The sequence below is a fragment of the Panthera onca genome, chromosome A1 (assembly GCF_046562875.1).
Source record: "Panthera onca isolate mPanOnc1 chromosome A1, mPanOnc1 haplotype 2, whole genome shotgun sequence".
In the NCBI taxonomy this organism is placed as follows: domain Eukaryota; kingdom Metazoa; phylum Chordata; class Mammalia; order Carnivora; family Felidae; genus Panthera; species Panthera onca.
In genome coordinates, this window is record NC_138339.1 from 228,074,216 (window position 1) to 228,092,230 (window position 18,015).

General features: G+C 36.6%; 1 protein-coding gene across 7 annotated transcripts in view; it reads left to right on the plus strand.

Moving 5' to 3' along the window:
- LOC145715376 (uncharacterized) overlaps positions 1 to 18,015 on the plus strand; it is a 282,156-nt gene that overhangs the window by 106,481 nt on the left and 157,660 nt on the right. The gene's annotated exons all lie outside the window — the stretch shown is intronic.

Consider the following 18,015-nt stretch of genomic DNA (forward strand, 5'->3'; position numbering starts at 1 on the left):
TAAAACAACCGTCACACTACATTTTTAACTCTCTACATTAGCTATTTCTCACGTATTCTCAAAAGTAAAATAGCCTTAAAATAAGTTGAGTTTGTGGTTTGTTTTGTGAGGGGTTGCTCACCTGGGTGCTAGCGACAGAATGTCACGTGAATTATAATTGCCGAACGAACCAAAAATGAAGCTAATTCTACTTGTCCTCCTCTAATGCATAAAATTCATCAGCATGGAATCTCAACTCTTCAGAGAGAAGCAGATGTCTTCTCCTGATGTATCCGCTAAATGCCCAAAACCTCCAAGTGTGTACAGATGGAGTTACAAGACTCCACCCTGGGAATTCCTGCCAATCCACGGGAGCCAGAATCTCTACCAAAGCATTCCTCCTCAGGGAGGGAAGCTCTTGCAGCCAGGTGCTACACAATGGCCCCAACTCTCAGGATGTCTGGCGGCTTGAGCATCGTGAGGGATGTAAAAGAGGCGAGTCATGGGAGCACATCCTTTACCGCCATAGGGGCAGAAGATAATATTTCTATTTCCTCCCTTGAGAGCCGTGTCTCTTTACACGTCAAGCAGTCAGAGCTTCAGAGAAAAATCCAAAACAAACCCTGAATAAAACCCAGCACAATGTTTTTTGCCAACCATCACCGTACAACCCTTGCTGCTGACAGAGAACTCAGGATATGTGAGGGGACAGCTGCCTCACTGATGCGTTGGCAGAAAAAAAGAAGGGGGCTAGGGGTTATTTTCCCACAACTGCCCCCTGGGAAACACCTGTAAAGGAACCCCTGTCAGGAGCTTTCCCCCAAAGTAAGCACAAAAGATTTGCATCGTGAAGAGAGTTTCAGCCCAAGTTTTGGAAACAAACTAGGTAAGGACAAAAGTGAACAGAAGAGCCATCCATCTGGTGATGAGTTGTTACCTAATGGCGAGGACTGATTCCTACAAGTGTTTGAAGGATAGCCCCTCCACCTTCTCAGTTATAATACTCTGGTCAAGAAAAGTGAAGGGCAACAAGATCATTAGTAAGGCTTTATATGGGGGTAAAATTGGTAACAAATTATAAAATTTAAATTATCTGTTCATTTTTCAAGCATCAGTGGCATTACCATCCAACTGACAGAAAAGTCAAATCCCCGAATGATCCAGCATGCACTTGAGAACCAGTAGCTGGGATTTTAGGGACTGTGACTTCCTGTGTCAGCTCTTTCACAGATCCCTTTGCTGATACACAGTGCCAACGGGGGGGCCTAGCTTCAAAAGAGACACTGAGACAGAATATTCATTACTCTAAACTCGTGCTTAGCAAGAACCACGTGCTGGGGGCGCCTGGGTGGCTCAGCGTCTGACTTCAGCTCACTCGTGACCTCATGGTTGGTGAGTTCAAGCCCCATGTTGGGCTCTGTGCTGACAGCTCAGAGCCTGGAGTCTGCTTTGGATTCTGTCTTCCTCTCTCTCTCTCTGCCCCTCCCCTGCCTGTGCTCTCTCTCTCTCAAAAACAAATAAGTAAACTTAGAAAAAGAGAGAGAAATAGCCACGTGCTGACTTCTTCTTTGGACAGCAATTTTTCTTCAATTTTCATTTTTTATTAAGTTTTTATTTTAATTCCAGTATAATTCAAAGATAGTGTTATATTAGTTTCAGGTGTACAAAATAGTGATTCAACACTTTGATACATCACCTGGTGCTCATCACAAATGCACTCTTTAATCCCCATCACCTATTTCATCCACCCCCCCACCCCCTTTCCCTCTGGTAACCATCACTTTGTTCTCTATAGTCAAGAATCTGTTTCTTGGTTTCTGTCTCTCTCTCTTTCTGTCTCTCTCTCTCTCTCTTTTCCCTTTGTGAATAGCAATTTTATTACACAAACAAGCATCAGTCTCTTTATTTGTTTTATCTGTGTCTTAACCTGTTAACTAAAAGGAAAGTTAATATTTGTCTGAAAGTTTAGCTAATCATTCACTCTGTTGCCATTTCATCACAACCCAAATAAATACAGTACAGTATAATTTATACTATATATTAAAGTTTGAAAGTCAAATAATGTAAATAAATTACAATTTAAATTCCTGATGAATTATTTGTGTAATTATCATTTCCTTACTGGTGCAGGTTTTTTTTTAACCTTTCTTCCAATTGAGATGTCACCTCTACATGCTGAAGCTTTCTATTCACTTTTTCCTCATTTAATGCCCTTTTGCCTTTACTTCATGCCTAATTATTATATAAAATTATTAAATCCTTAAAATTTCTTTAAATCCATTCCCATAATTAAGCACAAACTCTCCTTTAATTATACATAATTTATCTATTTGGAAAATTTAGCCCAGGCAGGGGGCTTAGGGAAGGTTTCCAGAGATTTTTTTTCTTATTAATTTGCATAAGCTCTTCATGTCGTGACATTTACCTATATTTACAACTCGTGTTTAATATTGCCAAACTTCTCCTCAAAGTATTCAACCATTTTACACTTTTAACAGGAATGTAAATGGAAAGTAGCACTGAGGTTTACATTTTTTAGACCAAATGCTAAATAAACTTGGCCTCTGTGCTATTTGCAGTCGATTAAATCAGAATGAGTAATCTTCCCAAAGAGACAGTCTCATATTTGTTGTCTCCTAAACTATTATATTTTTTATTTCTTTTAGGAGAGTAATGGTTATTGGTCATTAAAAAAAAATGATAAGGCAGACCTACAGGAAAACTCAATTATTTAGCTTAATAAATCACTAGAATAATTCTGCCCCAAAATAAAACTCAAGTGTATTTCTTATTCTTACTCTGAGTTTTGTGCGTGTAAGCAATCCTACTGCAGTTAGGTAACAACTCATCATTAAATGGATTGTGTATGTGTATATCTATACATCTATAATCGAATAAGTCTTTCTGAAATGTGGGCTGAAAAATCTCCCTTGCATAAATATAACATGTAAATTCTGTAATTTATGCTGAGCAACATGTAAATTCTGTAATTTATGCTGAGGCCTTATAAATACAGTAAATAGACAACGTTACACATTGATTGCATTCACTTTAATCCAGTCATTCATATCTGGACTTTCTGATAAATCCCACAAGCCAAGAAGCTAATTCTTACTCAATTATTTAGTGCCTGGTGGCAGAGAGCAGCTCTGTGCAGACCGGGGACACCACAATACCAAAGTTGGGTTGGATCACAAATGAAATTAAATTGATAACTTGCCTCTGGGACTATACTACATCTGTTAAATGTTTGATATCTCTATGACAGAAATATTCAAGGAAAGTTTCAGAGCTCTTCTTTCCAGCATTTTATTAACAAATAATTGCCATAGGGGTGTGCTAATCGCCTTACAGAACATTACAGAAGTCATTAGGCCCTGGTGAGCTAGGTAATGTTTTACCTGCCTTGCTACCACAGGTAGTCTGTACCTGTTTGCTACCCTCTCCACAAGCTGGAACTTCCTTCTCTTTGTTTTTATCTACATTCACTGGAAGTACCAAAGCAAACAGCAGGAGTCCCCAGGGAGATACCCACCCTGCTAAGCATTCACAGTACAGATGATTAGGAGTGACTGCTCAGGACTAATGCTTGGAAGTTAATAATGCTCATTCAGCAAAGCAAATCTAGTGTTCCCCGTTGTTTTCTCCTTGCCACCTCATCCTTTAAAATATATTAACTATTCCTTTAAATGGTGCTACCCCCAAAATCCTTAAATGCCAGTATCTGTAAACAAAACAAAAACCTCTCTCCTCTCTTCATTTCCTAAAGAAGAAATGCAAACCCATAAATACATTTTAACATAGTGACGTCTGGCCCTGTTTACATACAGATGTCTAAGAGGAGCATCTGTGATTTTAAGGGGTGGGGGGGGCATCAGTCACAAGATGCACATGGGGCACTTTGACACTGGGGATGTTCTGACCCTGTATTTTTATAATTACAAGTGTTTCAAGAAAGTATAAGTATGCTGACAGTAAGGAAAAAAATATTCCATAGCAAATTTCATTAAATTTAACCAATAGCTCCATTCTCTACACAATGCGGTTGAAGCATGTTCATTTTTTGTCACTTTGCTTTTTATTTTTCTGAAATGGTCTGTTACTATCACTTTCCTATATAAATTACATGAATATTTGATTCCCAGAATAGTTTTGTCCATATTAAGTTTTCTCAGTTATAGCTTCACCGTTGTAAATTTGCTCTTTTGGCCACTATTTCTATGAAATTCCATTTTCTATGAACTAAATATCACCCAACTTTGATTTTTCTGTTGATGTATAGTCTGCAACAGATTCTGCCTTGTGCAGTTTCAGCTGCCATCAGTTATATTTTGTTTATTATTTGTACTGAGATTCAATTTTCCCTGGGTCACTAATAGCTGTTTTCACCAATATGCCATCATTCTTTAACTGTGCTCTCCAGTTAAAATTCAGCCATCATCAGTTTTATTTTGTGTTTGTTATTCTTATCAGAATACTTGCTAGGAATTTTATAAAAAGTATTTTTCTCTTGAAGCAAACAGTATAGTGGTGGGTTGTAGATACCAGGCAAGGTGGAAACATTCTGCTTCAGCAATATAAAGTGACCAAGCGAAGCTTAAAGAAAGTTTGCAAGAAAAGCCAATGAGTGCAGTAAAGTGTAAGAATTGCGCTGTGAGAATACCGAAAGGGCATGCAGTGGCTTGCTTAAGATGTAGAGGAATAAGAAGTTAGTCATCCATTAGAGTAGAGAGTTGAGAAGCTGAAAACACCTAAGGCCAAAAAGCAAAATTATTTAGTGTACATGTTAGAACCTATCAATATGGTAGGTGATAACGGGCCTGCTGCAAGCTAGATAAGATAAGAAATAGACCATGGAAGGATGGAATTCGGACACAGCAAGGACTGCCTCGTAATAGGTGGTACCTGAGGACAGTGGCCGCTCTTACTGCCTAATCCGATGAAAAACCTCCAGTGGGAATCAGGGTGTGTCTGACTCACTTCTCACTTCTCCCAAGTTACTTGGGCTAATAATTTTCAGGAGGCAAGGGGAAAAGGCTTTATTCACCATGTCCTTGATCATGTGATCTTTTGTGCCTCTTATTTGTAGGTTCTGTAGAAATGAAAGTGAGAGCAACTTTAAAAATGATAAAACACGATGTCTATCCTAAGACGAAGTGCTCTGGTCATAATGAAAGGGGAATTTCTTTGCTTGTCCGATATCTTCACAAGTGCCAGAAACTTCTCGTGGTTGGACTTGCACAGAAAATCAGACATAGTCCCTTGAGTCCAGGCAGTTAGAAAAGATGAGGAGGCATAAATATTGTGGAACGTTCCATAACAAATATAAGTCCAAGTGCTTTGAAATCACAAAAGGAGAAAGTAATTCATTTAGCTTGGGAAAGCATTCCAAAGCAGGTGGCATTGGTTTGGGCTTTGAAGGATGAAGAAACGGGAAGGAGTTTATTAGGTGGAGAAGAAAAGATAAGAGAAGAGCTGTTGGCTGATGTCAGTGACAATAATGATGCACATCTATGACATACTTATGACATATTCTTTTGATCCTTTTTTTTTTTTTACATTGATTTATTTTTGAGAAACAGAGTGAGACAAAGTGTGAACAGGGGAGGGGCAGAGAGAGAATGAGACACAGAATCTGAAGCAGGCTCCAGGCTTTGAGCAAGAGGTCAGCACAGAACCTGATGCGGGGCTTGAACTCACAAACTGTGAGATCATGACCTGAGCCAAAGTCGGGCGCTCAACCGACTGAGCCACCCAGGTGCCCCATCTTTTGATCCTTTTAAAGACAGAGTACTAGGCAGAGAAATTTGCCTGAGACTATGGGCAATTGATGTGCTCATGCCCTCTCCATTCCTGGGGTAGGAGGCCCAAGCATTCTGTTTAGAGTCACCAAGTAGAGGGGTGCCTGGTTGGCTCAGTCGGTTAAGCATCCGACTTCAGCTCAGGTCCTGTGCTGACAACTCAGAGCCTGGATCCTGCTTTGGATTCTGTGTCTCCCTCTCTCTCTGCCCCTCGCTCGTGCTGTCTCTGTCTCTCAAAGATAAATAAAAATGTTAAAAAAAATTTAAGTCACCAAGTAGATTATATATTTTCTCAAAATGCACCTTTAAAAAATATTTTTAAAATGTTTGACCAAAAGCAACAAGGGTAGTTAAAATTTTTATTTTATTTTATTTTGGTAAACCACAGTGAAAAACCCTTAGTAGTATCTTACCACATTCTTAACAGCTCCTGCAACAGCTGATGCTCAATATAATTTTGCCTTGATGACAAGGGTTTCCATGGCTTTTATTTTTCTTCTCAACTCCCAGCTCTCACTCTAGGAAATACTTTAAAATTTATATAATTTTACTTAGACTTATTAATTGGTATTTTAATAATATTACATAGCATATTTGTAAAACATGGTTTCATTTTTTTTTAATGAACAAATTCAGGTAATTTTTTTCTTTTACCTACAAAATTCACATTGTTTTGCTATCTGCATAGTTCATTTATTCAACAAACCAATGACTGATAATTTGGTTCTCCTGGATAGATTAGATGAGATCCTTGGGCCTTGGAGAATTAAATGGTGTGCATTTAAAAAGTGTTGCTAATTAATAAGCATGTGATATTGAAAGTCTATATAAAGTACTATATAATTTCAGACTAAAAAGAGCCATTATTTTTTGTGGAAAATTCAGGAAGACTTCATGGAGGCAGTACCATTTGATCTGGGCCTAAATGTTGGCTAGACAACGGACTCATGGGAATGGAAGAAGGTTGTTCTAGGCAAAGAGAAAAATGGATGAAGAGGTATAGGCAGTCACATTGAAGGATAAATAGAGGTCAGCGTCACTTGAGGGCATAGCCGTAAAAAAAAAAAAAAAAAAAAAAAGATGGATGATAGAGTTTTCTCAGTTAAAAAAAAAGCAGTCAGTAAATAACTAAAATTAGTGTGAAGATTTGAGTCTCTATATTTGAATGTTTTATCTTCAAAAATTACCACTCGTATGCATTAAGTCCCAAATTTACACCGGCTCTTGGTATCATAGAAGAAAACATTGAAATTAAGTCCAGAAGCAAATAACATTCAAGAATATAAATCTATTATCCTCAGATAACAATGGAAATGTTACCTCAGCTCTGGAATATTTTGAAAACTTTGAAGTGAGATATTAAGCTGCTAAAGTTGAAAAGGATGACCATTTCTTTGAAGTGGACTGAGAAAACTGAAGGCCAAATGTGTTACCTTTTGATTTGTGGTTGTGGTCTAAACAGAAAGGACAGAGCATTAGTCACATCATGTGGTACAATAATGTCCTGAGTGTGTGGTAATTATTAAATGATGACACCTTTGGAATTGTTACACTAATGCCATAAATCATCTCTGTCCTGTGCAAGAAAGCATTACAGTATGATATTTTGATGCTTTGGGATTGCCAGGGATAAGCAAGTAGCTCCAAAAAGCAACTAATTTAGGAAGATTTAAACTAAAGAGCTGTCTGAAGTTTTGTGGCTGTTCATGGCATTAAACTTGATACACTGTTTCAGAAGTATATCAAGGTAGAAGACAGTGTTTCAGTCAGGTACAGGGGCACAGATCACTGAAATCCAATTTGTAACACCCATCTAATGTCACTTACAAAAAAAGACATTTTAAAAAGACAAATGTAATGAAGGAAGAGAAACATGTCTAAGCAATGCAATTTAAAAATAACAAGATAGAGTATTTCTAACAATCACAGGGATTACACATATCAGGGGGAAAATATCTTCAATTTGGAAGTAAACAGAACTTGTAAAATGAACAGAATAAAAGAATTCAAGTAAATAATTTTTATCAGTGTGACAAAACATGTTCAGGTTTTCTGCAAAGGTTTTGAACTCTAGAATAAGTTGTACAGACCGTTTTTTTCTTTTTCTTTTTTTTCAACTTTTGAACTAAATTCACAACACTGAGGATTTCAGCTTCATGCATAGCTCACACCTATCTTTTAGGAATATAGACCAAAAAGGAAAAATCTTTTTAAGTTAATTGGATTAATACCTTACAAACTTATGAACTTCATAGCAAACTAAAAGAAGAAGAAAAAGTTTAAGGAGGTAACATGGAAAGACAAGATTCTTAAACATGTTTTAAGACAGTGGTGACAACAGGAGTCTCCAAGGGGAGTAACACTTTCTAAAAGCTTATTAATAATGCTCAAGGCATTAAGAACAATATGCTATTGGTATAAAGGATGTAAGTCTTCTGAGCTGTTGTCAACAGTTTGAGAACAAGATATGGAAAGAACTCAACCCAAACACAAGATTGCATTTAATCGTGTGGGGCTTTATTTGAAGGGCCCTGATTTTGTGTCTCCAAATCCTTTTCGTCTAAACAAAACAGAACAGTAAAAAGCTAACACTTAGCTGATAATGTTGCTGATTCTGAAACATGAATATATTTAACCTAAAGATGAGCAATAAGGTGTTTTAAGAATTTGTCAGTGGTTTGGGGCACTTTGGTGGCTCAGTCGGTTGAGTGACTTCAGCTCAGGTCATGATCTCACGGCTCCTGGGTTCAAGCCCAGGGTCAGAGTCTGTGCTTGACATCTCAGAGCCTGGAGCCTGCTTCAGATTCTGTGTCTTCCTCTCTCTTTGCCCCTCCCTCGCTCACTCTGTTTCTCTCTGTCTCTCTCAAAAATAAATAAATATTAAAAAAATTAAAAAGAAAAGCATTTTTAAACGGTGGATAGCTTGTGTGCTTACAAATGGATTCTTCAGTTACATATGCACAAGGGTGGTTGGTTCTCTCTGGGATGCTGCTGCCACGACCTGTCCAATTTCATTTGGCAACAATTTTTGCGATGCCTGAAGGGCCCCTTCATTGGATTGCAAGACTGTTATGCTCAGTCCATGCACGTTTGGAGGTGGCATTTTCCATCCATGTTTTTTGCCACCTAGGTTTTGTGGGAAGGGAAAAAGAAACAAATAAACCCAGGCCTTTCTTCTTCTGAAGCCTAATCTTTTTCCCTTTATAATAATTTCCTCAAGATACTATACTTTGAAAGCCTATAGAGGGTCTGTTTTTGCCATTAAAAAAAAAGTCTAAACTAAGACTTATGAATTTGAATTGGTTTCCACACTATGTTAAAGTTCTGTTAGAGAAAAAAAAAATTTGTTGAAAGTTATATGGTGTAGCTGTGTGGACAGATAGGTAAAGAAACATACCCTTAAGATATTATCTACAACGCCAGTAACTTTCTTATTTTACATTGAGCTTCCAGGACCTGAAAAGAATATCTACATGTGTTATTCAGCTCAATCTTATACAACAAAATACTATATAGACTGGGTGGTTTAACAACAGCCATTAATTTCTCACAGCTCAAGAGGCTGTAAAGTCCTAAGACCAAGGCTCCATCAGGTTTAGTTTTTGGTGAGGGCTCTCTACCTGGCTCACAGATGGCCATCTTCTCCCTGGATTCTTATGGAACAGAGAGAAGTTCTGGTGTCTCTTTACGTTCTAATGAGGGCACTGATCCGATCATGGGGGGCTCCACTCTCATGATCTCATCTAACACTTAGTTACCTCCTAAAGGCATCACCTCTGAATGCTCACATTGGAGGGTAGAGCTTCAGCATATGGTTTTTTGGGAGGATGCAAATACCAGTCCCTAACACCAAATGTACGATATTTTGAAGCACCTTAGCTTCTCTGGTCTCTAGCTTTACTATACTGCAATTGTATTCAAATTCTTTCAAAGCTACAGTGTATCTGAATTTCACATTTTGTGCTTAAATGGAACTTCTTTTAGTTAAAAAAAGAAAAACATGTGGTGCTTTTGGAATAAAACAACATCATAAAGAAATATTATAAGTAAATGTAGTAGGTTAATATAATTATCTAAGAGTATTAGACTTCAAAATAATTTTCAGACCTCTTCTGTAATTTGTGAACATAGAGGAAATGAAGAAACTCAGTAGCCTTTGCAATCACCCCAAAAGATTGTTTTCTGGGAAACAGAAAAATTTAAATGACAATCTATTAAATTTGTAACATAGTCATGCCTGTCAGATGCCTAGAAACATAAAGAGCCAACTATTATAACATTTAACATTTTATTGGCTTTTTAAAAATATTTTTAAAGTTTATTTATTTTGAGAGAGAGACAGACAGCATGAGTGGTGAAGGGGCAGAGAGAGAGAGAGAGAAGGAGAGAGAGAATCCCAAGCAGGCTCTGTCCTGTCAGCATGGAGCCCAATGTGGGCTTGAACTCACAAAACCGTGAGATCATGACCTGAGCCAAAACCAATGGCTGGATGCTTAACTGACTGAGCCACTCAGGTGCCCCAACATTTTATTGTTTTTAATCCTTAGGATATGTGCTAATTTCCACACAAATGACTTGGTGAGTGAATTCCTTTGTTGATATCAGCACTGGGTCTATATTAGTGTACAGACTATTACAATAACCACCTTTTATTATTCAACAGACTAAGTATTAAGAATTACATGAGAGAGGGGTACCTGGGTTGCTTGGTCAGTTAGGTGTCCGACTTCAGCTCAGGTCATGAACTCTGGGTTCATGGGTTCGAGCCCCACATCAGGCTCTGTGCTAACAGCTCAGAGCCCACTTCGGATCTTCTGTCTCCCTCTCTCTCTGCCCCTCCCCCACTTGCTTGCATGTGTTCTCTCTCTCTCTCTCTCTCTCTCTCTCTCTCTCTCAAAAAATAAACATTAAAAAAAATTACGAGAGATACTTTTTATTTCACTTACCTTCATTTTCAGACCCTAACAGGTCATATAGTCCAACAGAAGTCAGAAAGTGAGAAAAATGATTGTACTATGATCTTATGAGCACAGTCAAAATTTTTAATCTTGTTCTGCCAAACAAAACAAAACAAAACAAAACAAAACGACTTAGTATTCCTTTTTATGTTCTTCCTTCCTTTCCTTCTTTATATCCTTCCTCCCTCCCTTTTTTCTCTCTACCATAAAGATAAACTAGTATTTTTTTTAATTTTAAGAAATAAACACAAATAGTTAAAGGCAAGCTGAGAAATATGTATCTTAGCAACAATGCCACATTTTCAAAGAAAATATATAAATATAGATTAGTAGGGATATTACTTTTTTATTAAAGTTTTCTTTTTTTAAGTGTATTTATTTTTGAAGGAGAGAGAGAGTGGGAGAGGGGCAGAGAGGGAATCCCACAGGAAGAGAGAGAATCCCAAACAGGTTCCGCCTTGTCAGCACAGATCCCGCCACAGGGCTCACCCTCATGAGCAGTGAGATCAGGACCTGAGCCGAAATCAACAGACACTAACTGACTAAGCCACCCAGGTGCCCCTGAATGATTTAATCCTAACAATCCTGTGAGGCAGGTACCATAACTGTCATCCTCAATTTACAAATAAAAAACCTAAGGCATAGAGGAGTACCCTTCCCAAAGTCACAGAGCAGGCAAGTGATGTATAGAAAGATTATGAATGAAAAAGTGTTAGAATTTGGAAACTGTGTCCTTTTTCCTCTTAAAGTTCTACTTTGTTTCTGTACTACAAATGAAATTGTGTTTTAATCTTTACTGCAAAGGTTTTAGTGTAGTTGCCTTTTAAAATCTTGACCTTTTTATTCTTTTAAAATGCTTATTAGTTTAAATTACACAGTGGCTCACTCCCTTGTGCTCCCGATACCCACACTTGATACCCACCAAAACCCACCAAAACCGATACCCACCAAAACACTTTTGGAACACCTACTATGTAGCACCAGACAGAATGCTAGTCCTGAGATCATGAAGATAAATGACACACAATTACCATGCTGAAGGAGCTACAATAAATGATACAGCACTAAAGCTTATGAGGAACTTGAATTCTTCATATGGTTCAAAAAAGCAAGCAAGAATTTCCCTGAATAAGATCACTGCAAAACTAATGGCTACAAGACTCAAAATAAATTTTTTTCTTGTAGAATATCATATGCAAGTTCATTTCTTGGAAACAATCACAAACCATTAAAATGTCTCAGTGAAGTTTGAATTTTTAAAAATAATCTTCAGTTTACTTAAGTTTCTAAAGGAGCAATATATTATGCTAATTGCTATATATCTGTATCTATGTCATATATATATATGTATAATATATATATATATATACATATATATATATATATATCCTAAATGTTACATATATATCAAAGTATAGTATTAAGGAAACAGGAGAAATTATTATAAAGGAAAATTATTATAAAGGCCTATTGTTCCCTACAGACCAGTACGAGAGGTAGGAGAATTTTATCTGGTTGGGTGTTGCTCTGGTAAATGTTTGTCTTTTCATATGATGAATGACCCAATGTCTATTTAAAGAAATCATATTCTTTCTTAACCTGAGTCTCTGGCTCATTATCAGGACGATAATTTAAGCATGTAGAAGTTCATAGCCCTACCATAAACCCAGAATGTTTACAGTTCCTTTTATAAAACTGTCATTTCTAGAATGGAAATAAGTAAGTGAGAAATAAGAGCGAGGAAGAAAAAAGGAAAGGAGGGAAGCAGGAAGAGGGTGAACAAGCATGGGCAGCATTCTTCACAAATATCTAAACATCAAGGATTTCATGTCTGCGTGGGTTCCCCGTATGTACACCTATTAAATTTAATTTTCTCTTGTTAAAAAAAAACCCCAAATAGCTAAACATCATTATTCCAAAAGAACAATTAAATATTATTTTGATTTTATAACTTCCATTTCCTCATGAATTTCTTCATACGAAGTCTGATATACTGAAAGTCCACTATGTTGTGCCGAATGCCAGTCTTAACAGAAAACAGGACAGCATTAGCTTTCATGTGCTACTACTTTTGCCAGTCCTTGCTTCCCCAGTGAAGAAGCCCTGTGTCTGTGAAAGCCACACATCCGTTGTCCCGTCATGTATGTTTCTGAGGACAAGAAATGATTATCTCCAGGTCTGGGGCTTCAGGGACAAGTAATACAGCAGCACCAGACTACAAAAATGGACCTGATAATTAACTAAAGACTGAATGGAAGCAGAAGGCTGAGGTAGCAATACTAACGTCAGGTGAAATAGGCTTTAAAATAAAGACTGTAACAAAAGACAAAGGCATTACTGTACATAATGATTAAGAAGTCAACACCTTAAATAATAATTAAATAAATAAATAAAATAATGAATACCACAGACTAATGAGCAAAGATGTTTCACCTGAACTCTGTAATGAGTCTCATGACTCTGATGTAAGTACTTCTACCTTGCTCTCTCAATTTTCTAGGTAAAGAAATGAAAGTTCAGAGGTGATCAGGAATTTGTCCAGGCTCACTAAGCTAGAAAATAGCAGGGAAAGACGCAGCTGGTGTTTTGTGACGCCAACTGAGAGTAGAGACTAGCACTAGAACTGAGAAGTTAACCAGGGCACTGAAATTTATAGCAAAAACAAACCCTCCCCTTACAACAAAATTTCAGGGGGAAAAGAGTTTATATCTAACAACTCTTTTCTTTTCCAGAACTTTCATGCAAATTTTGCACAGACAGAGCCGTCCGGTTTCTCTGCTGGTCTGGCCTCTGCCTAAAAATTGACAAGTCTTCTTCCCTGCAGAAGGTTGGCTGGGGCCCAGCTGATTGGATGCTGGGCTGGGAAAACCCAGGTCTGAGGTCCTGGTGTGTGAAAGAGCAATGGATTAAGAGTCACGGCACTTAGATCCTAATTTCAATTCAGATACTAGCTCACTGCACATGACCTTAAGCCCATTTTGAAGCCTTTTGTGATTACTTTACTACATCCTTCATAGATACCTCAGAACACTAGCTAGTCTCTCAAATAGTGGTCCTCAAATCACCAGCCTCATTCCTAGGAAGGGTTGGGGGGGGGGGGTGCTGGTTCTTGTTGTGAATGCAGATTCCTGGGCTCCATCACAGACCTACCACATCAGAATATCCTGAGATGAATCCAGAAAAACCCAGGTGCACTTTTAAATTTTGCACACTAAAATTTGCAAGCCATCGGGAGGGTCTTTGTAATAAGTCACATATATTTTGATCCTAATCCTAATGTTTATTGGCAAGTTATTTAATTTTCTCTCTGGGGAATTTGCAACCACAGGTCTTTCTTGTGTTATTTATTTATTTATTTTTTTTTGAAAGACAGAGACAGAGAGAGAGAGAGAAGCAGAGAGAGGGAGAAAGAAGAGAATCCAAAGCAGGCTCTGCACTGCCAGCCCAGAGCCCAACGCAGGGCTCAAACTCATGAACGATGAGAGATCATGACCTTAACCAACTGAGCTGCCCAGCCACCCCCACAATTTTTTTCTTAGTCACATCCAGCCAGCTCAACCTTTCTGGCCTTCACTTTTCCCATCTCTAAAACGGGTATGACTACTTCTAACTTACTGAGTGAATATGAAAGACAAATATGATATTACATTTATAGCTTTAATGTGCCCAGTAGAATTCCTAATATGACAGACTTTCATAAGTGTATGTTATCTTTCCTTCATAATAACAGACCATTAGCATAATGATAACAGATATTTATTCAGTACTAACTATATATAGCACCAGGCACATTACATGTACTCACTCACATAATTATCATAATAACCCTATGAAGAAGGCAGTGTTATTATCCTCAGTTCCTTTCCACAGGGGGATCCTGAGACATAGAGAATTAGATAACTTATCTAAAATCACATAGACAGTAAGTGATGGAATTATAGGCTCTCTGTGGTTCTGATACAAGATAAAGTTTGAAAATTGCTGCCTTGGAATCACTACCATGATCATCGCATTCAAGAAACACATGGCAGAACAGCATCTCACCCAGAATCTATGGGGCTGGAGCCCCATGATTTTGATACACACAATCTTGAAATTTCATTGCCAAAATCAGAGGCTAACAGAGTTATATTTCCTGAGTATTTTGTTTAATTAATCCCTATATCAGTATTACTATTACCCCAATTTAATTTTTACATCTCTAAAATACAATTAAATGTCTATTAGTATTCTTTAATACTAATCATGTAGAGACGATATAATTGAAACACATAAAATCATGAAAAGAATAAGCACTTGGCATGTTCACCAAACCTGCAATATTATACAACTCAGATCTCAGTAATAGAAATCTTTTTTTAAAAAAATGTGCTATGAATTTTGAAAAATAAATTAGCTGTGAATTTTTAAATTTTGATATAATTATTTAAAACTTTTAATTAATAAAAATGTTTGCTTATTTTCATAATTGCAAATTATAAATGAATCTAAAAAATTCTACTCAGGGGCGCCTGGATGGTGCAGTCGGTTAAGCGTCCGACTTCAGCCAGGTCACGATCTCGCGGTCCGTGAGTTCGAGCCCCGCATCAGGCTCTGGGCTGATGGCTCGGAGCCTGGAGCCTGTTTCCGATTCTGTGTCTCCCTCTCTCTCTGCCCCTCCCCCGTTCATGCTCTGTCTCTCTCTGTCCCAAAAATAAATAAAAAACGATGAAAAAAAAAATTTAAAAAAATAAATAAATAAAAAATTCTACTCAGACTACAATCAGACACAAAATTACAATCTGTGTATGATTACATATTGGTGTGTGTATTTCTTATTATTCACTTTATGCGGTTATTTTTGTTACATTTATGTAGTTATAATCATACCATTTATATACTTTTACTAACATAACATAAAATTTAACAAGCAGTATCTCATAATGACATGCTATTTATAATCATTTTAATAACAGCATAATATTCCTATCTGTGAGTTGTAAGTTAACTAAAGTTATCTTAACTCATCCCTTACTCAGGTTTAGGTTCTTTCAAATTTTGAAACAATTATGAATAAAGCTACAATTAATATTTCCTCCTCGCCCTATTTTAGGATTATTTCCATAAAAGAGATTCCCAGGAGTATAATGGCCAGGTCTAATTCAACTCTTTATATCGACAAATATTATTGAATTATTCATTTCCATTTGTGTTGTGATGTCTTTTAATATGCACTGCAACATATAAAAGGTAATATTTCTTTGATATTTTGTTCAATTAACACTCTTTTCCTACATCAGTGTTACAATATTTATATTATCATAGCTGAAAACTATGGTTCAATGTCCAGTATCACTTGTGTAACTCATTTCTCTTCCTTTCAAACTATTCTAAGCATTTTTCATGTATTTAACCTTTCAGATGAACTTGAGAATGATTTTGTCAAATGAAGCAAACAAAACAAACCAAAATTTTTTTCGAAAAACAAAATAATTTTGAAAACAAATCAAACCCAAATTTCCTTATGATTTTAACTGGAATGGCATTAAATCTATAAGATAATTTTGACATAAGTGAATCCTTGAAATGTGTGTTTTTGACATACAGAAGTGTTGTTTATCTAATTTGTTTCTACTGTTTTCTCAAAACTCCATCACTTTTTATTCATGTTAGGCCACAAATATTTGTCATTAAAGTTATTCTGAAAGTTTATACTGTTGTTGCTGTGGCAAATATCGACTCTTTCACTCATTTTTAACAGGTTTATTGAGGTATAATTTCACATAAAATTTACATTTTAAGTGCACAATTCAATGATTTTTTAACAAGTTATAGAGTTGTTCAAACAGCACCACAGTCTAGTCTTAGAACATTCCCAACACCGCAAAAAGATTTTCCTTCTTGTTGCTGACTTCTAATTTATTTTTGTTACAATTGGAGAACATACTTTATATGATTCCACGCCTTTTAAGTACCTTGGGATGTGTTTTATGGCCTAGCATGTGCTCTATTTTTGAGAATGTTTCATGTGCGCTTGGGAAGAATGTCCATTCGTTTTTGTTGGGTGGAGTATTCTGTGGGGGTCAGTTTGTCAAGTTGGCTGTTGGTGTTAAGTGTTCAGGGATATGAAAGATATCCTTGCTGATTTCCTATCTAGTTGTTCTATCAATTCTTGAGATTGGAGTGTTGAAGTCTCCATTTACGATTGTATTGCGCTTCAATTCTGTCATTTATTGCTTTATGTACCTGGGGGTATATGTTAGGTATGTATACATTTATAATTATTTTATTTTCCTGTTGAGTTGACCCTTTTATCATTATGAAATATCCCTTTTTATCTCACTTTTTTTTTGTCTTCAAGTATATTTTGTCTGATATCAGTATATTCACTAGTTCTTTTATGGTTCCTATTTGTGTGGTATATCTTTTAAATTCTCTTAACTTTCAGTCTATATGTGTCTTTTTAATTTAAACCTTGTCTCTTGTAGGCAGCATATAATTGGATTTTTTTTAAAAAATACAGCCTGACAATCTCTGCTTTTTGGTTGGAGTATTTAATCTATTTACATGTAATGAAAATATTGATAGAGTTGGACTTCTGCTATTTTGGTTTTTTTCCCCATATGTCTCAAGTCATCTTGGCTTCTGTTCCTCTTTAACTGTGTTCATTTGTGTTAAATAGATATATCCTAGTCTATTACTGTAATTCATTTTTAAAGACTTTTTCAGTTTTTACTTGGTAGCTGCTCTTGGCATTAAAATTACCAATCTACTAGATTAATTACAACCTACTAGAATTAATCACAACCTACTTCAGATGACTAATAACTTAATGGCAGTAAAATATAGAAATTTTGCTGCAACATAGGTATATTTCTTTTCCCTTAATGTTCTCATTGTCATATATCATATCATTACATAAGCTCAATAACAGTTTTGTAATTATTGTTTTATGCAATTGTCTTTTAAATCGGTTAAAAGACAAAAGTAAGTATTTATACAGTCCTTATATTTAGTTATGCAATGACCTTTTCCCCCCACATTAGGACTTTATCCTTTATAGACGTTAGAGGTTTACAAATTAAATTTGAGAGGGAAGTACAGAGATTTACCATATACCCCATGCCCCCCCCCCCCCCCCACCAGGCTAGCCTCCCTTATTACCAACATCCTCCACCAGAACGGTACATTTATTACCAGGGATGAACCTACACTGACACATCATAATCACCCAAAGCCCATAGTTTACCTTAGGGTCCCCTCTTGGTGTTGCACATTCTATGGGTTTGGACCAATGT